General features: G+C 41.3%; 1 protein-coding gene and 1 long non-coding RNA gene across 4 annotated transcripts in view; one reads left to right on the top strand and one right to left on the bottom strand.

Moving 5' to 3' along the window:
- Window positions 1-26,978, top strand: part of nfixb (nuclear factor I/Xb) — a 133,785-nt gene that overhangs the window by 1,211 nt on the left and 105,596 nt on the right. The gene's annotated exons all lie outside the window — the stretch shown is intronic.
- Window positions 4-26,720, bottom strand: LOC130425801 (uncharacterized). The gene is made up of 3 exons (XR_008907095.1): window positions 26,622-26,720; window positions 24,072-24,167; window positions 4-167 (listed from the first exon to the last, which is right to left on the bottom strand). It is a non-coding gene; the product is annotated as an uncharacterized LOC130425801 (long non-coding RNA).

Raw genomic sequence — 26,978 nt, 5'->3', positions numbered from 1 at the left:
GGAACATAAAGTTTGGGACTGCTCGCTTTACACTATTTGGGTTGAGGTCCCACAGCACCGTGAAGCTCGCTGCTGGCGTCCGCACGACACGTGCAGGTCCATACCTGATTTATGGCTCGCGTGGTGGGCTGACGGCCTAGAGTTCGTTTCAGGACAGCCACTGAACCCTTAAAAAAAAACAAAAAAGGATAGAGCACTGTGTTAAGTAGTTGACTTTTTAAACTGGTGCTTTTGTTTTTATGGTTATACTTCTAGATCCCTCTAGGAGGAATAAAAGGAAAAGACACAATTTTGGAAAACAGGGTGATTCCTTCACCAAAACAATGACAAGCAACTATAGTAAAGTTCTCAAATGATATCATTATTCTCTGTGATATAAAGGCAATTGGATGTACCTTCTTAAATTGAATTAAAATGTATTTTTAAATTTTAATATCGCTGCTGTCCTTCTGAAACCTCTAATCTCCATTTTTGTAAAACCGCAAATTTTGGTACAGAAGGACAACGACGATATTCAAGTTTATTATTAATAATAATAATAATAATAGTAAATATATTATCATATTTATTATGTATAAATAAAACAATAAGCTTTTATATTGCTTTTCAAGGACTGAAAAACAAATTACAAGATAGACAAGCGGTTGCCAGGGTGATGGTTGCTAGGGCATTACTAGGTTCATTTTTAGGCAGGACAAATTTTTTTCTCAAACATTATTAGACTAAAATGTGTCCTGTAATTTTATTTGTTATGATTTGGGTTTGTAATACTAATACTAATACTAATAAATTATATATAAATTATAATTTTGTATTATTAAGTCTATAAATATTTGATTATGTAAAGGGATAACATGTAATCTTATAACACTTTTTAGCCATTTAAAAATGTATAGAAATTGGACTTCATAATAATTTCTTTGCTCTGAATATTACTCAATATCAACTCTTGTGCAGGAAGCAGTCGTAACGTGTGTCACACGGGTGCAGACTCTCTGCTCTGTGATTGGCTGAAGGTGAAGAGCAGAGATCAGGGTTCAGACTGAATACATGTAGAAAAGAAGAGTGAGGGAGTGAAACTCAAAGCAGATGGCTGTGCTGGCACCTGTGTTGCTCTGAAATCTGTTTGGAACTGTTTTCCACATGTAGAAAAGAGTCAAGACCTTCTTGTGCCAAAAAAATAAACACCTCGAATTTAACCCTTTTATGTAGCACAACTAACAAAGCTATATGTTGGGATTAAAGAGTCCTAGATTTGACACAGGTTTTGAAGTTTAGTAATGTAGGACTCTTTAATACAACAGACCTTCATTTGAAACAAAATTGATGTTCACTACTGTGAAAGAAAGAAATGCTGAATCTTAGACTGTCACTGCACTCTAAACATTTTTTGTTGGATTTACAGAAAAAAGTAGTGACAAGTGGTTACACTCAAATATGTCGAGTAGTTTCTACAATAAGTAATTTAGTTGTAAGAACAAAAGAAATTCAGGTAAAGTTGATCAAACTTTTCTTGTAAATCCAGACCATTCAGATTGTACCAGTAATTTTAAGTTAATTTAACTCAATATTTATTCTTCTCAATAGTTCTTTTTGTTGTCATATATAAATTAAATATAGACTTACTGTAAGTCAAAACACAATGAGGAAATCGGATGAGAGACATCTCAGTACTGGCATTAGCACAGTTAATGCATATTGAATGATGCAATACACATGGACGTCCTTAAACCTCTCACAACCTAAGCTGTACCACTCTTCTAAACAACGGTAACTCTAAAACTAAAAAATACAGCAAACTCCTCTGAATCTTAAAGATAAATGAGCATTTAACACAAAGAAGTCTTAGCTGAAAAACTTTAAGTAACACTTAATTGCGAAATTTACTTCCTAGTAGCTGTGCGTTCACACCGCCGCTGTCGAGAGTGTCAAAATGTGAGCTAGCGTCTAGGGTGTTGAGGGCGTCGAAGAGAGTTGAAATCAGCTCAACTTTGTGGTAATGAGCTATGACGCGGTCCGGAATCAACCAATCGGAACGTAGAAATCCACTGCTTGAGAGGATTCCAGAGAACGCAGCCCTGTCAACTTTGGTCTACGTCAGAGCGCCAGAGCGTCCACAAATCTTTCTACAGCGTTGACAGAGCAGCCAAAGCGTTTTTGACTCACTCAACGGCGCCGGTGTGAACGTACAGTTACGCAAAGCTTGCTGGGAACTGGAAATCGCCCTCAACTAGTCCTGTTTTGCTAACTTGTTTATATTAAGTAAACTGAACACTAGGTCCAATATTTTAGCGTTTTGCATTTTACTCAACAATGTTAAGTCGACCAAACAAACACTTGTTAAGTAAAGCCGACAGTACTATATTTTTTTGTATAAATAACATAGTTATCTTACGTTAATGTAGTTACTTGCATTCTTTATGTACTGTGAACAAGGACGGCGATAGTTGATTTTTAAACCGAAATGAATAAAAACAGTGACGTTAATTTCTAATTGTATGACCAAATGAACAGAAGGGCAACAGCACATCATTTTTTTCCATAAAAACTGTCCGGCGTGAGATTATTGTCTCATAGTGGCTTTTAAATGTTTATGTTCGTACAGTGCGCAAAACCACTAATTGTTGCCACGTTGATGTCTTAATCTCAAACACATTTCAACTCTGTGAATTAAAACTCCATGAAGCTTTTTACTATGGAGCAATGTGTCCAAAAAGCATGAACTTCGTCAGATTTGACATAACCTGAAGAAAATGCGGGTTGTGGTTTGTAGAACTCGTTGCACGTTGCCAAGGTATTGCCCGAGCACTGATAGGTGGTTGCTAAGGAGTTCTGAGTGGTTGTTAGGTGATTATTTCCTGCGATTCAAAAGAGTCCATTCACACGTCGCTGTGATGTTCTGATGTGACTCGGGTCCCTCCTTCAATTTAAATCTATGGGATGCTTTGTGCGCCTGCTTTAATTTATTCATCCTGGCCTGTGTCAACAGTCGGGGAATGGTGTTTTTCTGTATTTTGGGCAGGATTAGGGTCTCTTTATACCAATTGTGCATCATTTATATGGCAAAGCCTACCTAGTTGCTGACCTTGTGTGACGCGGTTTGTCCGTCAGAGACGCACAACCTCTCAAGCCGGTCACACAAACACAACAATAGATATAACTGTACCCAAATGACCGCCACAGGCACCGGATCTAAATCCTCGACTTTACAAGACGCTACAAACCACATTCACAGGATGCACATGCTTCAAATGAGAATTCATGAGATCTCCGTTATAGACATTGTTTTGGGTGTTTCTTCTTAAATAAAATTTGAGACACAATTGAGACGTCTGCACTAGTCTCTGCCCTCACCTGTGTGTCGTTCGGGTCAGGAGACTCTCTCCTCTGTGATTGGCTAAAGGTGAAGAGCAGAGATCAGGGTTCAGACTGAATACATGTAGAAAAGAAAAGTGAGGGAGTGAAACACAAAGCAGATGGTTGTGCTGGCACCTGTGTTGCTCTGAAATCTGTTTGGAACTGTTTTCCACATGTATAAAACAGTCAAGACCTTCTTGTGCCAAAAAAACAAACACCTCGAATTTAACCCTGGTAGCACAGCTAGTCCGTCTCTTAGTCATCTAGAGGGATTACGGAGTCTTTGATTTATAAACGTTCTGTAGTTTTGATGTGCGGGTGTCATAAAATGGTGTTTCATGTATTTTTATCCCAACAACTGTGTGTGTCTGGACATACAGTGATCCTATACTGCAACAGAGTCACACTTTGAAAAGTTAATAAATGTCCGTCTATATTAACGTCTTCATACGAGTGATGCGACCATGCCTCTCTCACAACTCAACAACCTGTATAACCAAATAACTATAAAGATGATTTTCTTCACAGAATGAGTCGTTTACACCATACGTTTTTATAGGACACAAATCTTTGGATTTGGTGCACACATCTTTTTTAATCCCATCACAAATCTCTTTAAGATCTACACTCAGAATTTATCTTTATGGTTTTCTTCTATACAAGGATTATGATACGGATACAAAAGTGTTCACTCCGGTTGTTTTTCCCTGTATAATAAAAAAATAAAAAAATGAAATTTTGAGATTGTATCTTTATGAAAAAATGTTTTTCTTCACATCTGGAAAGTAATTATTTTTTTACCTGTTTTGATTTTGGTTGTCTTTCTATGATTAACATACATTGGTTTTAAATAAATGAAAAACACATTTATTTACAGTATTTATTTGTAAGAAGTGTTCATCGCATTTATAACGTTTTTTATCTTCACATTTCATCCCCCTGCCCTGATATTATATAAAACCATGACATTTATACAATTCAAGTGTGACTTAAATGTCCAAATGAAGAGTTTGTTTCCAAAATGAGAACTTTTTAAAAAATAATGTTTTTTATTATGTTTTCATGTTTTTTTTTTTGAGTTATTATCAACTGTAGTTTGATTGATATTAATTGGAATGCACAATATAAAACTCAATCATGTTATCTCAACTCAAAAATCATGTTTTCTCATTTCGGGACCAAACTCTTCAAATATAACTAGGCTGTATATTATAGTTCCTTATTTTTAAGTATGCCTTATTTTTACAAGAGTTAATTGTAATGTAGATGTTAGGCTATGTTTGATAATTGACAAACAACAAAATCTTTATTCTTATGGTACCTTCAATCAGAATATAGGCTCAATGATGAAAGTAATTGTTGTCTGTCATGAGTTTTATAGGGTTGTGTAGTCTGACAGTGTGTATAAATGAACAGCAGATGGCGCTCTATCACACACTTCTCATGCGCATCGCACCTGTGCAGCTTCACTGTCACACAACCTCAGCACTCGCTGTTACTCAAACCACAAATTGTTAGCAGGTTTTCACACATAGTTAGTTGTGTTTCACTTCCAAACACATTTAATCTGTACGCTTTCATTGCGAATTAAACCGCCATTACAACTTTTACTTCCTTTAATTGAAAGATTGAGGACAAAAATATCAATTATAACTTATTTATGCAACATCATAACAAATGGATTTATGTGTGTTATTGCGGTGATAGGCTATTTAAATTTTAACATCAATGTCAAACCAACTGTGCATATATTATTGTTTTAGTAAAAACATGCATTCACATATTTTTGTTATTGACAGTGCTAGAATTGAACAAAGTCTTATGGGGGTCACCCTCATAAGACTTTTTGGGGGGTTAGTCTCACAATATACAATTGATACAAAAAACACTATATATTTAATTATAATATGCACAACTATGTGCTATTATATTTAAGAGAGGCTTACGTAGAAGAACAGGCTTCTTTCACTGTCCTGCGCTTAGCGGTCTTTAGACGTGGGTGGGGGGGGGGTTGCGTTTCAAATTGAAAGAGACATGACAACTAGCCCATATACAAACTTATTATAAATAAATTTACCACATGAATTTAATCACATTTGTCATTATAATTTTTACTCCAATACAAATATCTGAGGGACCCCCAAAGTCCATTTTTTGCTTCTTAAGGGCGGTCCCTAAAGCATAATGGGGGGTCCCGGAACCCCCCAGTCCCCCTTCAATTTAAGCACTGGTTATTGACCACCAGTCACTGAATCTCTGGCAAAATTGCTTAGATTAATATTAAAATATTAAATTTTCCAAATGTTTAGATGTTTAATGATAACCAGCACATGCTAAATGATTCCTTTAAACCAACGTAACAGTGTCAGAATGACTGATTCCTATTGCTGTTTAATATTACCAAAATCTAAGTGGTCCAACATAAACATAAAGAATAAAGGATAATCCCTTATGCAAAATTAAAGAGAAGAAGAGTCAAAACGATTTGCCACACAATTCTGCATTTAAATAAAACAATGTAATGCTTTTTAATCAATTTGTTCAGCATAACTGAATTTCATATTAAATTGAAGTCATTTATGTTCATCATTTTTGTCATCTTGTTGATTGAGTTATTGACTTAAGAGAACCTGTGAGACTGAATGTCGGACTACTAAAATGGCCTTTCCTAATTTTTGGCAGATTTTTTAATAATTTATATTTGTAATATAACATTTGATATGTTTCTTTTTCATCTTGTAAATTTTTTATACATTATAAAATTTCAATTATTCTGAATATTCAAAAGTGCTCGTCCAGCATGTTATCTTGTTTATTTTATTTTGAGAGCTAAATATTGCTTTTTATTTTGAATGATTAAATTATCCGCTTTACGGTCTTTCATATTCACATTTTCAGGTTAGAGATGGTGTATTATTCAGAATTTTTCACATCAGTTATGTCAGCATTTTGACCGATCGGTAGAATCAGTTTCTTAATGAAACAGGTGCTCAGGCACAGCTTCCACACATTCACCGTATCAGTAAATGTCTTGACAACATGATATAAGACTCCTTCCAAGCTTCACACAATCATTCGATAAGAGATCATTCCAGTTCCACGATTTTAAATTTACAGCAGTGTTGAGGGAATATAATCTAAAAAATGCACAACCTAGCGCTTCATCTCCAGAGATCAGGTTCGCAATCTACTCTCTCTCTCTCTCTGTTGTGAGAATCACCCTTCATCGATCTAAACTTTGGCCGGATTTCTTTTGCCGTGCACTTTTATTAATTTGGTTTGCTGTTGGGTGGAGGCAGCTGGAGGTGAATGGAGAAGCAGATGAGCTGGCAGGCCGTGCCACAAGTGTGAGGTGAGCGTGAGAGAGAGAGAGAGAGAGACAGATGGACAGACGGATAGATAAATGATTTTCAGTGGAGAGACTGAAATGGTAAGCTAGCGAGGATAAAAAACCAGCCTGGCATTATCCCGTGCCCTTTAGTATTAAAGGATGCTGGCATAACATTTGGGTATTTGGGGTGGCACAGCCACGCAGAAAACACGCTCGCGCAAGCCCCCCCAAACAATTATTTGCTTTATGCGGTGCCCGCCGATGTCATGGTAACCCTCCTGTCCCGGGCAAAGCGCAAGTAGTCGTGTGCCAAAAAAATGCCATGGTAACTTTTTTTAACCCTCGTTGCCCAGAAACCTTTGAGAGCGAGTAAGTGAAACCAGTAGATTCACAAATTAGACCAAGCAAGAGTTTTAGAAACAGAATGAGCGAACAGAGAGATTAAAATGTGACGTTTAGTGTCCACAAATTGACCAGAGACGGCGTGTGAATTGTGAGTGACCGTGACCTTCGAGAGAGTGGCCTATTGAGGTCAGAAGAAAGCACAATTTACTTAAAAGTCGTTGCAGGCTGTGAATAAGTATCCAGAAATATGTTTTGTAATCATATATCACACTCTTTATATAATATGTAGGATTAAAACTGAATTGATCTTGTGTTTAAAGACGGTCAGCCCTACATAATCTGTGCCCCGGCCTGAAACATTGGGGTTTTTAAACATATATCCAAAACAGAAAGGTTTGAATTTTGGTATTGAATACATTTTAATGTGTTTTATTTATTGTTTTACATTTTTTTATCTCTATACACAATGAACAGTGATTTGTTTGCTTAACAAACAAAATCAAAATAACATACTGACATTTTTATTTTGTAAATAAGAAAAAACTTGTTCTTGAAGATTCTTGAAAGGCACCGCTTTTTCTAAACATTATATTTAGACAAAAACATGTAATGGGAGAATAAAGACAAAGCTTTTGTTTCATTTTCTGTTATTTATTGTAGTTTTTTTTATTTGCAAACATACCAGGAATTAGGAAATCTACGTAGGTTTAAAGGCAGACATTCATCCTTGTTCAAAAATGTTTTTTAATGCAGACGGAAACAAATAACATCACTTAACACTCTATAATGACCCTTTTCAAAGAGTGTTATTAAATCAGTATCATGTTTCCATTACTCTGGGTGTCTTAACCTTTCTGCTCTTCTAAAGAAAAAAATAAGAATCCATTCCAAATTTTCATGTAATCATCATTTCTCGACGTATTGTGGTCAAACCTCAGGAGTGACATGAAGTCATCTACAGAAATGCGAAAGACTGACAGCATAAAGGACGCGTGAAAATTGTGACAAAAGTCCAGGTTGTTACATAAAATAATTGTATTTGAACTTTTCCTAAATACACGTTGAATTATTACTGTTGTGTTGCGTAAAAGTGAATAGTGACTTGATTTAAAACACAGAGTTCCCTTTCTGTCGGTCTCTCGACGTTGTGTCGAGAACGACAGATGGGGTTCGCCCTTGAGAACCAATCAACTCTGACTACTATAGAAAAGGCCAATGAAATTTGGCGAATGCAATTTGCATGCCGGGCTCCGCCCCCGGAAATCCGGTATAAAAGGAGGCCGGCGTGCAGCATTCACTTACCTTTTGTTCTTCAGAGCCATCGCTCATGAGTACAACTCAGGATTCAATCCTCTACAACTACACGCTGGTGCTACGACGTGTTACAGCGGATCGTCCCTTCCTGCAGCGACCTTCCCCTGGGCGTCTCGGCGGTTCCGGAGGTGTTAGAGATTTTTTCTAAAAGTCCTTTTCAGGACTGACTGAGCATTCTCCAGCGCGGCATGTCCCGCTGTTCTCTTGGGTGCGGCACCCTCATCGAGGAGGGGGATGGACACGATCGCTGCATTAGGTGTCTGGGCGTCCAGCACACTGAAGCAGCGTTCGTTGACACATCTGCCTGCACTGCGGGCAGATTGTCATTCAGAAGTTGCGGTCACGGGTGGCTGTCTTCCTACGGGAACCAGCCACCATTTCGTCTGCTACCCGGGCTGTGACATCTGTGGCTACGGCCCCGATGACCACCCACGTTAGCAGCGTTAGTGATACGGGGAACTCTGCGAACGTAAACCCGCCAGCCAAGTGCTCACGGGCCGATCGCACCCCGATTCGCTCTTCTGAACGTTCCCCAACCGGCGGTGGCATACCGTCCGGATCCTCACGCACACACTCGGAAACGATGTGTGACGTAGATGAGATGTCGCTCGCAGCATCGGAGGGAGACTGGCATCCGACTCTGCCGAATCCAAACTCCACCCCCAGCGGTCGAGTTCAGGAGGAAGCAGAAGTGATGTCATCCGTGCTAACCCGGGGATACGTGGTTCCCGAGGTCGGTGCGCGGTGCAAACCGCGCCCACCCCGGGTGCCATGTTTTTCCCGGAGGTGCATGAGGAGCTGTGTAAAACTTGGAACGCTCCACTCACGGACCGTTCCAGTGAAACCAGCTCCGGCTCCCTTACTTCCCTCGATGGTGAGGCAGCCAAGGACTGCGTCGAGATCCCCCGGGTGGAACGTCCGCCTGCGGTGCACCTGTGCCGCGGACGGCTACCACCTGGGGGGGGATCGACCACTCCTACCGTCCAAAGCACGTAAGACTTCGGCATCACTGGTGTCGAAAGCTTGCGATGTTGCGGGCCAGGCTGCCTCCTCTCTCTATGCCTTGGCCATCCTGCAGGTCCGCCAGGCCAGGGCGTTGAGAGGGCTCCACGAGGGTAAGGCCGACCCGGGTATAATGCAGGATCTCCGTGCCACCGCTGACAGCGCTCTACGGGCGACTAAGGCGGCGGCACGGGCCCTGGGTCGGACGATGTCCACGGTAGTGGTCCAGGAGAGACACCCCCGGCTATACCTTGTGCAGAAGAGTGACAGCAAGGAAGTCCGCTTTCTTGATGCACTCATCTCGCAGGGTGGGTTGTTGGTAACACCGTCGAGGACTGCGCTCAGCAGTTTTTTGACGGCGAAGCAGACAGTGGCAATTAACCACATTTTTTTTCACGCCGCGACTCGGCCGCCTACAGGCCTCCGAGATCTCACGTGACGTCTGCTTCCCTGCAACCCAGGACCCTTTCGACATCGGCTCCGGTTCCTGTGCCCCCACAGGCGGCACCCCGGAAGCAGAGGTCGAGGGGGAAACCTCCACCCCGTCAGCAACCTCCTCGCGAGAAGGGACACTGACGGGAAGACCCCAGGGAGAACAACATCGGGCCCGAACCTTCACAGCCACGGCTCTGATCGGTCGGTACGGGACGACTCCTGCCTCGTCACCAAAGCCGGGCCCTTGTTAGGGCTTGGCGCCCACTTACTCACTGAGTTTTCTGTTCTCCCCGGGTTTACTTGCAGCCGATCGCACACTCCATTGGACTGTGCTCGGCGAACCGACCTCACACCCTGGCGAGGCGTGAGGTCGTACACATACGACAGCCGTCACCACTCTCAAACCGACAGTGCGTGCCGTTGTCCCGCCAGGCAGGTAAGCAGGCGGAGCAAAAACCTTCCCTCCGGGGACTCCCCGCGACATGGTTAGCTCCGCCAGCCGACGAACCACCCCCCGTGGGAATGATGAAGCAGACCGTCCCCTTGGTCACCCTGTCACAGTCCCTGGGAGCTCGAGAGCTGCCCACACTGTCTCGCTGGCTAATGAGGGCGGTCCGTCTTGGTTACTCGATCCAGTTCGCCAGAGACTCACCCAAGTTTCGGGGCATCATCTCTCCCTCTGTCAGAGGCAGGGACGCCTCCGTACTTCGGGTAGAGGTCACCACCCTTCTGGCAAAACAGGCATCGAGTTCGTCCCTCAAAACCAAGATGTTCAGTGGGTCACCACCCGCACTTCATCGTTCCCAAGAAAGACGGCGGGTTGCCCCCAAAGGCTGCGTACCCTGAACAGAGCACCTTCACAAGCTGCCATTCAGGGTGCTCACACAGAGGCGCGTCCTGACATCTATGAGGTGTCAGGATTGGTTCGTGGCAATCGACCTGAAGGACGCTTACTTTCATGTCTCGATCCTCCTCGACACCGGCCGTTCCCACGGTTCGCGTGCGAGAGGCGGGCATATCAGTACAGAGTCCTCCCTTTCGGTCTGTCCCTGACCGCCCTTTCTCCCTGAGAGGAGGAAGGCGAGCGGGTACTAAACTATCTCAGCGACTGGCCTATCTTGGCACACTCGCGAGATCTGTTATGTACACAAAGGGACCTGGTGCTCCGGCACCTAGGTCGATTGGGACTCCAGGTCAACCAAGAGAGGGGCAAGCTCTCCCCAGTGCAGAGCATCCTCTTTCTCGGTATGGAACTCAACTCTGTCACCATGTCGGCACACCTGTCCGCAGTTGTGCCCAACCAGTGTTGAACTGTCTGAAATGAACATTTTAGGCAGACAGCGGTCCCCCTGAAACAATTCAGAGGCTCCTGGGACACATGGCGTCCTCGCGGGCTAATACCCCTCGAGTTGATGCACATGACACCGCTCCAACACTGGTTTCAGAGTCGAGTTCCGAGGAGAGCGTGGCACACCGGCAGCAGGCGCATGGTGATGCCGCCCTGCTGCCGACGCACCATAACCCCTAGTCTTTATGACTTTTTCGACGGACTCAGGTCCCTTTGAGCAGGTTATGAGGCAGGTCGTGGTGACGACTGAAGTCTCCCTGCAGGGGTGCGGTGTAGTGTGCAACGAGCACGCAGGTGGGGTGTTGGACGAACCCCCGCCTGCGCTGGCATATCAATTGCCAAGAGTTGTGGGCTATGCTACTTGCACTGAGCAGGCTACGGCCTCTCGTGCGAGACATGCACGTGCTGTTCCGAGGACAGCACTATAGCTGTAGCGAATACAGATCGTCAGGGTGGCGTTCGCACACAGCAGCTAAACACAACTTGCTCGACGCCTCCTCCGGTGGAGTCAACAGGTGACTCGTTCCCTGCAGGCCACACACCCCGGGCAAACTGAACTAGACAGCCGACGTGCTTTCTCGCCAGTTTATGCCTCGTGGAGAGTGGCGACTCCACCCCCGTGCAGTCCAGCTCATTTGGAGGCTGTTCGGGTAGGCCCAGGTAAAACCTGTTCACCTCCCGTAACACCACCATTTGCCCGCTTGATAGTCCCTGCCCTCGGCACGGATATCCTTGCGCACAGCTGGCCGCGGGATGGGCGGAAGCACACCTTCCCCCCCCAGGAGCCTTCTTGTACAGACTCTGTGCAAGGTCAGGGAGCAGGAGCACCAAGTGTTATTGGTTACACCACACCGGTCTAACCGCACTTGGCCTCAGAGCCGATGCTCTGGACAGCGACTCCCCCTGAACCATTCCCCTGACAGAGGACCTGCTCTCTCAGGGGAAGGACACGTTCTGGCATCCCAGATCAGACCTCTGGAACACCCATGTCTGGTCTCTAGACGGGACGAGAAGATCCTAAGATGGCTACTCCCCCTATACGGCTGAGACCATCACCCAGGCTAGGGCCCCATCTACTAGGCGGTTACACGCCTCTAGACGGTGCCTCTTCTCGTCCTGGTGTCTTTCTCAACGAGAAAGACCCACTGAGGTGCTTGATCAGGATTGTGTTCCCCTCCTCACGAGACTGGAGACTAACATCTCCCTTCCACACTGAAAGTGTATGTAGTCGCTATTGCCACTCATCACGACTCAGTCGGTGGAAAGTTTCTAGGGCAACACGACCTGGTCACCAGGTTCCTAAGCAGCGAGAGTGCGGAATCCGCCTCATCTTCGCTCCATACCCTCTTGGGACCCTAAGTGGTCCTGGGGAGCCTCAGGGCCCCCCAAAGAGCCCCTCGGAGGTTCCGATCTTCCTCATAGAGTAAGACGGCCCTCCTGACGGCGCTCACTTCCTTCAAGAGGGTAGGGGACCACCGAGCATCCTCCGTGTCCCTGGATTGCCTTAAACTCGGCCCTGGAAACTCTCACGTTATCTTGAGACCCAGGCCCGGATGCGTGCCCAAGAAGTTCCCACTACTCCCTCCGGGGCCAAGTGGTGAACTTGCAGGCGCTCCCCATAGGGGAGGAAGACCCAACCCGATTAGTGTTGTGTCCAGTACGTACTGGACCGCACGCAGAGCTCTGAAGCTCTGACCAGCTCCGTGTCTGTTGGAGGACAGCAGAAGGGGAAGGCTGTCTCCAAACAGAGGCTGGCGCACTGGGTCGTGGACGCCGTTACGACGGCATTCCGATCTCAGAATCTCCCATGCCCATTGGCAGTGAGGGCTCACTCCACACGGAGTTTAGCCACCTCCTGGACACTGGCAGAAGCGCCTCTCTAGCAGACATCTGTAGAGCTGCGGGTTGGGCTATGCCCAAACACCTTCGCAAGGGTTAACAACCTTCGCGTAAACCCGGTGTCAGCCCACGTCCTGCGTGGCGACATGTAGGACTGGCATCCGGGGGGGCGTATGCCTGCGAAAGCACCTTTCCACCCTCTAACAGGTTGGGTCAGTGTGCTATTTACCTTTTCTTCTTACCCGAACACATCGCTAAGAAACTGGTACCTCACCAGCCTCCCTTCTTACCCAGACACTGGTTAAGAATAGGCATTCCATCCATCACCAAACAAGCACCCCCTGGGGGCTGGCTGGGCAGAGCAGCCTTCCCCCTTAGGCCGGGATACCATGTGAGCTATCACAGATAGCTCTAACCGGACCTAGTGCTACCGGACGTCTGTAACACCCCCTCCGTGGGCTGTTCCGTCTGATGTATCCTCATGAGAATGGTTCCCACTCCTGGTAACCCATGAGCTTCCCCAGGTGGGCCTCCACCTCGCGGTTAACTACTCAGTCCGCACGTTCCATGCGTTCTCCTCCAAGGACGAGACCATACCTATATCCACCATATTCCTCCCCACGGGTAGGAGGTGGCCTCTGTAGCGCTTCTCTGATTAAGAGTCGCGCTTACCCGGTGTAAACTGATCTGGACGGCCTCTCGCCTATAGAGAGCTAAGGCCCCGTCCGTGAAAGTTACCGGTCAGGGCTGTACCCATCTTTCTCCAAGAAAGCTCTGGAACCCCCCGACCACCACACTGGAAGGTTACAGTCTCACGAAAGCTTCGAGATGACACGCCCAGGCTTGTTACCGTCGCTTCGCTAGAGATTGTGACGCGATACAGCGTTGTGGCGTTTTCCATAGGCAACCCCATCTGTCGTTCTCGACACAACGTCGAGAGACCGACAGAAAGGGAACGTCTTGGTTACGTATGTAACCTCAGTTCCCTGATGGAGGGAACGAGACGTTGTGTCCCTTATGCCACGAACACGTATCGTATTCTGCTGCAGTTTGAGAGGTCTCAGGCTCTTCAGAACAAAGGTAAGTGAATGCTGCACGCCGGCCTCCTTTTATACCGGATTTCCGGGGGCGGAGCCCGGCATGCAAATTGCATTCGCCAAATTTCATTGGCCTTTTCTATAGTAGTCAGAGTTGATTGGTTCTCAAGGGCGAACCCCATCTGTCGTTCTCGACACAACGTCTCGTTCCCTCCATCAGGGAACTGAGGTTACATACGTAACCAAGACGCATCCTTTTTTAAAAATAGGGCATCTTTTCTGTTGTTTTCACATGTTTCTTTCACATTATGTGCATTTTCTGCACATAAATGCAAATAAAAACAATATTTTTATTTGAAATTTGGGATAAATATTTCAAAGAATGTAACAAAAATGATCACTTAACCCTAAACACATAAAAATGGTAAACATTAAAATGTTTTTTTTTCTTTCTCGTGGCTGTATCTCTAACACCATCCTAACTTAGTGCAAGTCCTACGGTACATCTCGCACAAACAAAGAAGTCTTCTTCAAGGCGTTTTAATTCGTTTAAATGAAGGTGCCATGCCAAGGCCTGCACTAGCACCATCGCACCATAAGCAGATGTATAATTGGCCCTCATGCGACAGCCGCACATTGATGTTCTCTAGCCTGTGTTCGCTCCCACGGCTGCATGCGCTCTCTCATTCACTTTCACACGTTACACGCATGCATGACTGCACAGTTAAGACGAGGATAATCAGATAATCAGCCCTTAAAAATTTAAAGGGACTTTCCAGAACCCTTGAATCTACTTCATTTAGAAAAATAATAAGGTGGATTTTTCATGCGGTTTTCAATCTGAAGGACTCCTACTTGTTGTGAAGTTTTTCATTAGCGGGCATTGCGGATTGATTGAACATTTACCATGGTAACCATCGTTTTTGCCAAAAGAGTTACCATAGTTACTGCGGTTATTGTTACTATGTGTTGTTAATAAAATGTTCAGTTCATTGAGAGGGCAGTTAAAAATCTGAAAAAAAGATTTATTAACATGGCTTATTGAAAGAGAAATCTGTGGGTTTGCATGTTAATTGTTTTTAAGGGTGTGGACTGAATTATTTGTTTGTCACAACAACTTAAAATGTTTCATCAGAGGTGATCAATACTAAAGTTAGTACATTTTTCAAGTATCAAGTGTTTTTACTATTTGAAAAATTTTACCACAATATAAAGCAAATAGCTTACTTTTTTCGCTCCACTACATTGCATAAATAAATGTTGTTTTTTACCTTTAATATAGAAGCACATAAAAAATGTAGTACTTTCCTTTACTCCAGTGATTTTACAATCATTTATAAGGTAGAAAACACAGTAGAAATGTATTTATGAAAGGTGGTGAAGTGTTTTTTTTTTAAGAAAAAACTAAAAGTACACATATAAGAACATATATGTATATGAGTAAAGCAAAATTCTTCAATAAGGATGTTTTTAGTGTACACACTCAAATACAAAGATGCTAAAATGGTTAACTCAATTTTCCGCCTTTCAATTGAAAGAGTAATCTTGTTATGATCTAGAGAATCCTTTTCCACAATTAAAGATTTTTTTTGTGCATGAAAATATTCTGCAGATGTTTAGGGTTCTTTATGGAACCAGCCTGACAAACAAACTTAAGGACCTTCATAAAAAAAACTACAACTTGTAGGATTTACTTAATCTTTTTGTGTTACTTGTGTTTTTTAAAAGTAACGTTTACTTTTTTTTTTTTAAGTAAACGTTACTTAATTTTTTAACAGTTTTTAAGTCACGTTTATTCTATAAAATTGTATGAAAAAAACTTAGTGAAAGTAACTTATAGAAACTGTGTGCAAAACTTGTGCAAATTAACAAAGTAAATCATACATTGCAATTACTTACTCGCAGCGATGCCGCAAAAGAAGTATTTTACGATGTCTTTTTAGCCGTTTTACAATCTCAAGAACGTTTTGTTTTACTACAAAAACCTTTGATACAAGGTTCTTCAGATGTTAAAGGAGTTTTATCTATTCTCAGGAATCACCCGCTGTGGGTCACACAGGTTCAATTCAATTCAATACAATTTCGAATGTGTTGTTAAATTGGGATACATACACATTATAAAGGTGAAATTGCATTCAACTGGAAACCTTTTTTAGACTCTTTATTTTGGTTGCCAAACTATCATTGTCACATGTTACAATTAAAATAAATGCAAGGTTCTGGTTTAAAAGTAAATGTGTACAAGAAGGCCTGTTTGAGGAAGAAAGGAAGAATTGGCAAATACTGTATGGGTTGTGGTTTTTAATTCATGATGACTATATCTCCTAAAAGTGAATTTAAAAGTACCCAAAACTGTGTCGATTGGCAGGCATGAGAATAAACACTCTCTCTCTTTCTTTCTCTGACAAGTGAAACATCCCTCATTGCTCTCGTGAATGCTTTCTTTCAAGTCAATATTTGTTTCTATGTAGCCACAAACACTCTGGTCACACCCAGCGCCCAGTGTCGGTTGGCTGTGTAGGATCGGTATGTCAGCATGGCAAGCGGCTGGCGTTGGCTCCGTACAGCTGCCCGGATTGCACTTCCTGTCGTTTTCTGTGTCAATGTCCTCTCTCGTTTACACACACTCGCACAAACACAGACGCGCACGGCGACCGCATCCTGCCCGCACGCTCCTCCTGATTGGTGCTCGCCGCACGTTTTCTTTTTATTTATTAATTTTTCCGCCATCCCAGGAAGTGGATTTCTTCTGGCGGCGGGAATGACGCTGGACAGGCAGGCCGACCCGGGGTTCAGGTGGCAGCTGTGTTATGGCTTCTCTGCCAGGTCGTGGCTGATGGTATGAGCACTCTCTTTGCATTTTCGCTCTTGCTCACACACGATTCCCACTTTTTTTACACTTGGTGAAAGTAAATTTCCTCCAGGCTGCAAATAAACGCCAGGTCTGTTGTTTTGGGCGCTTTCCGTGGGTGTGGAATGACATCTATTGCATTGCTGCTTGTGTTAGCTTTGGGTCACAGCTTTCATTTGATTGACAGATATTGAGTGATTCAGGCTGTTGGTTAGTTTGTGTTTGATATGTCAATTATTCTTGAGGTACTCAGATTGGACATTGGACATTTATGCAAATGCTAGACGCTTTTATCTAAAGTGAATCATGAAAATGAAACAATATTTTTTTCATAAGCATCGGTGTTCCATGGGATTGGAACCCTTGATCTTTGACCATTGAACTATGTACATTCAGTAAGATTCCGCTATTGTGTTCAAACACTAAAAATGCTGGGTTGTTTTTAACATGGTTGGGTAAAATACAGACCAATAAAACCAAACGTCTGGTTATTAACTTGTTGCTCAACTATGGTTTTACATTTTTTGAGAGCGCAATTTCTCAAGACCATTTTTTTGGTTGACTGTTGCCTTGACTGTCTTTGGTCTTGATCTTGTCTTGGTCTCTGGACTTTATTTCAAGACGGGTGGGAATGTGGGAATTACAACAAACTGCTTGTGCATTGTCTGATGATTTATGTTTTTAATGTGATTGGACTGTAAAAAAAGTATATCTTTAAAAGCCATCACTGACTTATTTCTTATTTGATTTCTTTTGTTACTTGTGCCGGTAAGAGTGGAATGGGGGATTGGCCTAAAAAAAATCTTTCAGAGGAATTTTGGAAGCGATGGTCTTGGTCCCGGCTCCTCAAAGTCATGGGCCATTTCCCAATTCCAAGAAGGCATAGAACTGACTTGTGTTCTTGCGAAGACCAGCCTCGTAAGAACTATCTTGGAAGGACGCACCGCATTAACTTCTATGACATCAAGTGGGTTCTGCAAGGCTGCATTCGATTAGATTATTTTCATGTGTTATCTTTTCTTGTGTACCTGGGTATTTGAATCAGACTTTGATGTTGTAGAGCGAGAACTTGAGGACACAAGATCGCTGAAGGACAAGTATTGAGAAACAGCTTCGGTCCTGACACCCTCTGGTCTTGGTCCCAGTTTAAGTGGTCTCGAATACAACACTTATATTAATACCTGTACAGTTCTCTAAACACTGTGTAAAATAACTTGAGGTCACCTAACTGGTTGTCCAAGATAGGTTATAAAGTTTATAGGTTTTAATTGTCAGAAGGTAGAAACCGTCACCGTGTGTTTATTCAAACGAAATCAATCCCAATTAAGAATACAGTTTTCCTCTTCACAAAGTCAGAGAGGTTTTTGAATGAATGCATTACTCATTGTTGCTTCCCCAGTGTTGGATTTGATCACATGCTGGGAGAATAATTTACATATCTGTGCTACTTTCCCTTTTCAATTAAGGCTAATTAATGATGGAAAGCGTTGGAAAGCACAGCCCCTAAACACAGCGAGTCCTCAGATGGGGATTTTAGAAACTTCTGCATAAAGAGACTTATCGAGGGATCTGACACAGATTAAACCTCGCGGGCCTTTCACAGAGACTGCCTGCTGTGCTGCTGCCTATGTAGGGCAGTGAGAAGCAGAAGCCCCGTTTGTATGTGCAGAATAAGACCGTCCTCTGAGGACAAACACAGAGCTGGAGTTCAATCATATCGAGAGAAATCATGGGAGAAAGGTGAGGTCGGTGGGAGAACGGATATGTGTCGGGGTCTCAGGTGGAGATTTTTCAGTGATGGGAGATAATCTTGGTTGTGAAAAAAGAAAACTTGTATAAAGACTTGAATATCTCAATAACTTGAGGTTGGACCTCAGGTAACGGGAACATTTCCAGAACATTAGCTAACAGAAAGGTTCATTCAATATGTTCTTAAAATATTAAAAGAGCATTTTGTAAACATTGGTCATTGCTAAACGTAATTCTTACATATTCCACCAAACAATGTTTTCATAACGTCATGGGAATGTTAGCAAAACGCTCTTGGAACATATTTTTGTTAGCTGGGTTTGGCACCACCCAGGCCAAAACAATGTGGTGGTGCAGACATTTTTTAGTTTTCTTCCGAAAATAAAAAATCTAGTTTAACGCCACACAACGATATTTACATATACCGCTGCGTCTGTTCAGCGTTCACTCTCAGAGAAGCACATCCCTGTCGTCTGTTCAAAAAATCTTGTTCCCAACTTCCTCTATTCCTCTCTTCTCCAGCCATCCGAGCGTTTGTCAATCCCTGGCTGCAGATGTCCACACCTCTTCCTCCTGCCCGCTCCATATCGCCGTCTTTCTGTGCACAGATGCCCGCTTTGGCCCGCAACAGCTGTCCCGCCATGTGCTGCTACCAAGTGTTGATGCGCTGTTAGGAGGGCGGGGGGCACTCATGAATATTCATGTTAATTTGGACCCATTCTACCAAACAGAGCCTGGCAGTGCCAAGGAGGCCCCTCCCCTCGACGAGACGGTGGAATCGTGAGACTCCACCAGATTCAATGGCCCGATTCCACAAACCCAGGCTTTCCGCTTAGAGTTGTGAAAGACGACCGGTAGAGATGCCAAAGGAAGGAGAAACGAGCGATATCAGGAAGTATCATCATTCTCACACTGCCTGAGGTATATAGAGGACGAGAAAAGCGACAAAATGATCAGAAAATTTTAACGAGATGTAACGATGGATTAACAAAATATGTTTACATGACTTGTTTAAACTTAAAAAAGAAAACTTTTCACTTACACGACAACTGCGTTTTAGGGGTCTGAAAATGTATTTAATTTAATGCAAGTTTTCAACAACAATCCCCGTTTGAGCTAACAATTGAATCTATGTTTTATTACTGTAAATTAACTCAATAGTTATAGATTCTTTACGCAGGTCTACATTTAAGTTTGGGTTAAGTTTGTTGCCTCTGAAACGGTCTATAAAACCTAAAATGGATTTCCCATGACATCATATTTTATTTTAAAAGGTTCTCATTTAAAGACCTTGTCAGATGACATAAAAATTGCTGGTTCAGCACTACATAAACATAAAAACAACCAACAGGACATTTTATAACCAATTTGAAATGTTAAACAAATAAATTTAAGATTTGAATATAAATGTAAGCTTTAAAAAATCCTCATAATAAATAAATACAAATTAAAACCAGAAGTGCTTGGAAACCAGTGTTTATATCTTACAAAGTGGTCTATGGAAGACTCCCCTTTCAAGAATGTACAAGCCTAAATCGAGTTTTTCCTAATGGATGCTGTCAAATGTAGAAATACTTTGAGCTGGCACGACAGAAAACTGACCGCATAGGAGAGAACGAAAATTCCTGCATCAAATCCTGCAGCAGGTTTTGGTCAAGAACTGAGTTTTGAAGGAAGAATGGAAGGTGAAACAGACGAGTAGACCGGGAGGCAGAGGTATATGATGATAACAGATGAGAAGGATGAAGCTGTAGGAGGGGGTCAGTCTCTGGTGTGTGTGTGTATGTGTGTGTGTGTCCTCTCCTCTCTTTCATGGAGAGCCAGGGAAGCAGATTATAGCAGGCCTCTTCTCGCTCTGTCTCCGGGGGAGGACAACCTCTCTCCCCCAGCATCCACTGGCTTTAATGCCCCACTTCCCCCCTGGACCCACCTGGATCCCAACCAGATGCACACACACAAACACACACACACTGGACATCCCAGCCAACACATCTGATTCATTTGATCTTGACTTTTTGTGACCCTGCTATACTAATATGCATATTCAGGCCAGATGCATTGCGCTTCTTTTATGTTTTTTGATTCGCTGCTATCATATTTTCATCCCATATACTTGGGGTACATTAATAATTACCGATATATGTCTATAATATTTTAGGGCTGTGCGAGTAATCGTAATTGATTTTTTATATTAATTTTGATTTCCAATAATCTACAAGGATTGGGTTTCCTTTACAGCGTTGCACTTTTGCTCCTCTGTATAACTGCAAATTCTGCAACATGTTTAGTATAAGATATGTTGAACGAAGTGTTTAGAAGCTTTCACCAAGTATTTAATAATAGTAATAATAGAATACTAACAAAAGTATTTAATCTCATGTGTTTTTTGATGTAAAAAAAAAATTATATGCATTATTTAATTTGTTCTTTATACATTTATATTTATTAGCTTTTTAGCTGAATCCAGTTTTAAAAAGCCAAGGTTTTTTATATTAATGATTATAATTTTTAATGTTGTTTGCAAAGTCAATGCATGTTAAATAATCATGATCTCTGCAGTATTGGCCAAAACTAATGTGATTATGATTTTCAATAGCCCTATATTTTCCATATAAGCCCTATATTTACACTATTTGTGTTGTGTTTAGCAGGGTAAGCATCACAATGACCATTGCTCATACTGAGGGTTTGTGGTTTTTAGAAGTGACTATCCTGAAGTATTAAAGTGTGTAGTTCTTCTTGCTTCATTTGTGCGGTAAACCTAATGTAAATTATGCTTTCAGTGGTGTGGCTTGTTGAGATGTTTGCTGGTACCAAGTCTTCAAATTGGTGATTTCCAGAATAGCATAAACTTGTGCTTGGTCTTTTTTTGACTGGGACCGGTAATTAAATCTTAGCAATCAGACAGAACACCTGAGAAATGGAAGATCGATGCTGTGATATTGATCAGAGTACCTTAGCTACCGCATAGCAACACAATATTGGGCAGGCAGCACCAATATTTATAGTTTCTATACACAATCTAACTTCTATTTAAATGAGCAATGTGGAGATTTTAGCAGCATCTAGTGGTGAGGTTGCGAATTGCAACCAATGGCTCGCTCCACACCTCCGCCTTCCCTTTGAAGCACTGCATCTGCTACACAGAACTTAGATGTTTTTGCGTCGTTGCTTGCTTTCTTTAAGCTTAAAGTACATTTAATGAACATTTAAAGTTTATTGGCTTGAGAATGTGTGCAAATGCAGTTTTTTAGACACAATTGTATCCCTAAAACACACACACACACAGTCCTAAAGGTACATATTCTTTCTGAGGGTCTCTCCTCTCTTTTTCTCTCTCACACACACTATATCAGGGGTGTAAACCCGTCATGCAGCTGTAAGATAAGCGCAGCGCTTGCAGGCGTTCCCTCCGGAGACCCGCTGTCCTGCAGCAACGCTGTGCACCAGCCTGATAAGAGATTGGAGCCACTTTCTGCTCCAATCCAGATGGAGTCTCAACACAGATGTCCAATCACCGAACTGCTTTTAGTTGTTAATTTCATCGCTAAACAATCCACCTCCCGTGCTCAGGTCAGGCTTATTTTTCCTACAGCACTGCGGTTTTCCAATCCTTTCCCACGATGCATTAGCTGTACATCCTGAGCTTACGTTAACATAATGTACAGTTAATACTCAATTTAGGCTAAATAAACAGCTCGCTTCTGGGCAAGAGTTGACTTAGCTGTGATTGAAATAACTTGCAAAACCTTTATCATTGAAGGAAAGTCCAACATGTTTTACCTGCTGTTTGATTTTACTGTTTGTTATCGTGGGTTTACTTATTTACACTTTTAAACACGTTCAAAGTGTTCTCAAGTCTTTGCCAGATTAGCCGTGTTGTCTTCGGGGGCAGGAAACATACACCTTTAAGATGAGAGTCACTTTGAACATTTAAATTAGACTGGGGTCCGGTGGGCTTTAGACGGGATTAAACTGGATAAAGGGTGAACCCTTCTGCATTTGTTCCTACTTCCTTTAGTCTTTAAATGTTCGTTTTGTGTGTGTGTGTCACCATCTTAAACGCTGGTAACTTCGTTGATTTACGTGTCATTTTTATATTTAAAGAGAGAGTTCACTAAAAAATGAAATTCTTTCATCATTTACTGACCCTGATGTCATTCCAAATACGACTTTTTATCTCCTGCAGAATACAAAAGAAGATCGTTTGAAGAATGCTGGTGACAAAACAACATCGGAATATATTGGCTTTCATTGTATGAACACAAAACCACAGATTCAATTCTCAAATTGTCTTCATTTGTGTTTCATAATGAAATGGCATACTTGAATGACACAAAGGTGAAGAAATTACAGTTTTTATTTTTGGGTAAACCGTCCCTTTAACGTGCTTGACAGGGTGTTGCCATGTTCTGGTTGCTAGGGCTTTGCTTTGCAATTTTGGTGGTTGCGGTAGAGCTGTTTTTGGTGTTTGTACAGGATAGTGGCCCATAAGAAAAAAAAATCACATGCGAGATCTCTTTAATTTCTCCATAATATTTCTTCTAGATATCACTGAGATTATTGCTGAAGTCTCATTAGGGTCTCAGGTATTTCTACTGAGAAAAAGTGCAAAAGAATCTCACGGATGTCTCTATTAGAGTTTCAGAAGAGATGTCAACTATGTGTCAAACTGAGCTCGGATTTGTCAAACCCGCAATCAAAAGTCAATATCATTGAAGATCTCAATATGAACACAAACATTTCTCATCAAATTGTCTCAAATCCAGATTATTTATCTCAACAATCTTCATTCATTTTACACCTCCGTACTCTTCATGGATTCTAACAATTGTTTCATTTGTTTCCATTTTTTCCTCCTAAGTAAATTCAGGGGAAACATTTTAGTAAATTAGGATTTTGTGGTTTTAACGGGATACTTCACACTGTCTTCATTTACTCACCTTTCAATTGGACCAAACCTGTAAACATTTCTTCATTTTGCTGACCACAAAGGATGAAATTTGGAAGAATGTCAAATCTCATCTACCATTTACTGCCATAGTAGAGAAAATAAATACTATGGGAGTCAATGGGGATGAGATTGAAAAATCTACCAGATGTATTTCTGTGTGTTCAGCAGAACAAATAAATGTTTACAGGTTTGGAACAATCTGAGGGTGAGGAAATGATGACAGCATTTTCATTTTGAGCTGAACTATCCCTTTAACACAAACGCTCTGAAATGTAACCCTTACAGCTACTTAACCTGTATTAAATGCAGCATTTATAGCATTCTTTACTATGATTTGTCCTGTAAATATACTTAATTTATTCTTGAATATCAGCATATTATTGGTCATGCACCATACAAGAGCAGAGGTCTAATGGTTAATCCAGACATATTCATGGCTCAAATGCACGTTTAGCTTTGACTTCAGGGAACTGTGCCTATACAGATCTGTGATTATAGCTGTACGCTACCTCAGTCGATTCGCTCGCCAAGGTCAGCATTCCATGCCCGGGCCGTTGCTAAGCTGAATTTGAGTTTCATGCTTGTCTGTTCAGCCCTGAGTAGCCCTGCTAAATTAAAGACACGCAGTCAGAAATTAAACCCAAGCCAAGAAACAGGCAGCAGAGCTAAAAGAAAATTCTATCTGGGCAATGCAAAATAAATGACCCTGCTGTTTGAGGTGCAGGAATGAACGAAACTGCTCTTATCTGCTGAACCAAAGGCTCTCTGAGTTTAGGAATACATGAAGGACCTTTGTAAAATGATACATATGCATAACTTTATCTTTAAATTAGTTTTCAATAATAATGATTGTCCAGTGATATTTGCTTGGTGTTAGATTTTGGTAGATCTTTTTGTGATGTTGAATAGGAATATGGGATTTCTGGTCTTGTATTTAGTCAATTGTGATAGACCACCTCATAAAATGTTTCTACATTTGTCCTTATGTTATCAGGTTAACTCTTAAACAATCCATCATATTGTATATGCACTATTAAATATTTTTTATAATAAAAATACTAATTTGATCTTGAAGTGTAGCCTGTTTAAAGGACAGGTGAGTACATGACAAGGTTGAATATCCTCTCTTTCATTTTCTTTATACAAGGCTGTATGCAGTATAATTTATTTAAATTTCAAAATTAAATTGAACATTAGAATGTTTTAGTTATATAAATAATTTTACTTTAATTGAAATGTATAAAAATTCGTTACGATCCTTAGGCTTTATTTACCCTGGCACGAATTTCCGCTTTGATTTTTTAGACTGCGGTCGGGGAGATAGTAATTAATATTAATTCAAAGTAAAATATATATAGATATATTTTTTTATATTAATGTTATTTAGGTTTATAAAATTGTTCCAACAGGGTGATGTTTGGGGGGGGGAGCACCTGCAAAGCACCTGCAAAGGTAACAGATCTGGGCGAGTTTCTTTCCTTCTGTGACCTCCAACATTTATTTAAATCTGTAATATTTTTTCCCACAATCACGTGCACCCTAATTCATTTTCGTTTTAAGAGGATCGAATGAATTAAAAAAATATATATATATTATGTGTTAACAGACAGGTGGTGATTATTATTTATTTTCAAAATGAATGTCAAGATGTGTGTTCCCCTCACAACCGATATGCATTCGATATGCAACATTAAAAAAATTACATTTTGAAACCTGATATCGTCCCCTTTTAAATGTATTAATGCTACACCGCCCTTTTTTATTTGTGATGTATAAAGGGAAAAAAGTAAATCAGTAGTTATAAATAATTTAACCGTGTATGATTTGTTAAATTTCGTTTAAATTGCATTCATTCCAAATTTGCTGGCCTATACTTAATTCCCCAAATGTATTTTTAGGACAGTTAGGTTATTTAATTAAACATCTTCGTTACCATATTACACTATAGAATAAATATATAAAACGAATATTAATACACTAATATTGATATTAAAGTAAACGATCAAAATTACGATAATTGGCAATCGAAAAATATATTATTAATGAGTATTTTAGAAATATTTTATTTTTAAATATCATTGAGGTAATTTATAGATTGGAGGCTTATACATGGTTAATTCTCCAAATGATATCAGTAAGGCCTAAAATTATGTGACAATAGGAAATTACAAATATAATTTTATAATTTGTTAAAAAATAAACAAGAACTATTTGCATACATACAATGTATTGGAGTTTAAAGGGCAAATAATACATAAAAAAATCTGGTTAATGTGTAAACCTGCTAAAAGCGAAATTAAAAAGCAAGATAACATATTTTGGTGTTTATTATTGTGTTTAATATATGTTTGGATGTCTGGACATAAATCAAACAACAGGTGTTTAGGCTATCCGACAGTTTTTTTCTCATCTTTGTTTTCACTGACATATAAAGAGTTAATTCCTCAAATTCGTTGGATTTGCTTTTATGAAGATTCATTTAAAGATATATTTTCCATATTCCTATACTGTGAAGGTTAATTATACTTTACAATTAAAACAAAATGAGACTAAACGTAACTTTTATACATAAAAAATCCACCATTCAGGCATACATCCCAAAATAAAAATCTTCGTAATAAATTGCTCTATAATTTAATTAACAGGTGCATAGCCACGCGCGTCAGTTATACTAAAGGCCAACTTATGTCTCTTAAGAGAACTGCAGACTGACAAGACAAACTATTTAATAATATACCCTATAATAAACCTCTATGATAAACTGTTTTAAAATAAAGAGTTATAAAACTATGAGGTACGCTAACCCAGAGAATGTCAACATAGGTTTCAATTAAATTCATAACAATATTATTCTCTGTTTGAAGGTCAGATAGATGCCACATTCAAAACAATTCTCATTTACATCTCATTCACATCAATGCCGATACTAACAAGTAGTTTTGCTTTTAGTTTGTGCCACTGCTGTCGACATATAAAGTGCGTTAGGCCTACACGATGCAAATAACCTGAAAAACACACATTATTAGCACACTGCTTAGAGATTGGTTTCCTAAATATACCCCAAATATCTCTGCATCTCCCTCTGGCTGTCTCTCTCTCTCTCTGTCTCTCTCTCTCTCTCTCTCTCTCTCTCCTCACCCTCTCTTATGTTGTCGCCGGTGAACGGAATAATCCCTCGCCGTCCCCGCTTCGCTACAAGCCCGTATTTAATTCCCTTAAACCCCCAGCTGCCGTTCTGGTTCCTCTGTGAACACGACAGACTGTGAAGCGCTCTCGGTTATTAATAATTCACCAGCCACTCCACGTCTCCATTCACGTCCACAGATCAGCCCGACCGCTCCTGCATGCACGGGCCACGTAGGAGTAGCACATTTATTTAGGCAACTATTCCTTTCTAGGCTACTTAACACGCGTTC

This window comes from Triplophysa dalaica, chromosome 7 (genome assembly GCF_015846415.1).
Source record: "Triplophysa dalaica isolate WHDGS20190420 chromosome 7, ASM1584641v1, whole genome shotgun sequence".
Lineage (NCBI taxonomy): Eukaryota > Metazoa > Chordata > Actinopteri > Cypriniformes > Nemacheilidae > Triplophysa > Triplophysa dalaica.
Note: the sequence above shows the minus strand (reverse complement) of the source record. Positions and strands in the feature narration are given on the sequence as shown.